This window comes from Cimex lectularius, unplaced genomic scaffold (assembly GCF_000648675.2).
Source record: "Cimex lectularius strain Harlan isolate CLEC.00 unplaced genomic scaffold, Clec_2.1 scaffold7, whole genome shotgun sequence".
Classification (NCBI taxonomy): domain Eukaryota; kingdom Metazoa; phylum Arthropoda; class Insecta; order Hemiptera; family Cimicidae; genus Cimex; species Cimex lectularius.
In genome coordinates this window covers 1,833,065-1,833,704 of record NW_019392731.1, presented here as the reverse complement: position 1 = coordinate 1,833,704, position 640 = coordinate 1,833,065, and the positions used below count along the sequence as shown (strand labels likewise).

The 640-nt window shown below is 34.4% G+C and overlaps 1 pseudogene; it reads left to right on the top strand.

The window, feature by feature from the left end:
• Positions 1-282: 282 nt before the first annotated feature.
• On the top strand, positions 283-395 carry LOC112126899 (annotated as a pseudogene).
• The last annotated feature ends 245 nt before the right edge of the window (positions 396-640 follow it).

Sequence of the window (640 nt, the reverse complement as noted above, 5' to 3'; positions counted from 1 at the left end):
TTCACATTCATACCAATTTACTAACCTATACTACAATTAAATTGGACGTCGGAAGATTATCGTGATCTTGCGGCCCCCTGTCTTTCACACTAATAAATACGTTCAAACGGATTTACAAGTTCCACTCACACACTAACCTATCCTAATCTAAATAGTTTGACGGGCCTGTGGAATACTCGATATTCCTCGACAGCCACGTCCTTTCACGCATCACCTCTCACGCTAATAAATACATTCATTCTGGACAAGCCACTACACTTCGGAAGTATAGTACCAACGAAATGCCTCTGGTCTTTCTTCATAACGAATAAATCTTTCGCCTTTTACTAAAGATTTCCGTGGAGAGGGACTCATTGATGAGTCTGAAGTCCTGTTGTTAAAAAAAAAATTTTTTAAAGATTATTGCTGCGTGAGAATTTGTAATGCGTACTTTGTTTTTTGGGTAATAAAGCATTACAACAGGTAAAAATGATAATTTCTTGTCAAAACGATTTGCTGTTTATACAAATCATGTCAAGCATATTGTATTTTTTGCATAAAATTTTTCGTACATTCTACAAGAACTGTTAACTTATTACAATTATTAATTCTATCAATCAATCTATTATTGGACCATCTATCTCTCTTTATGTTATACGAT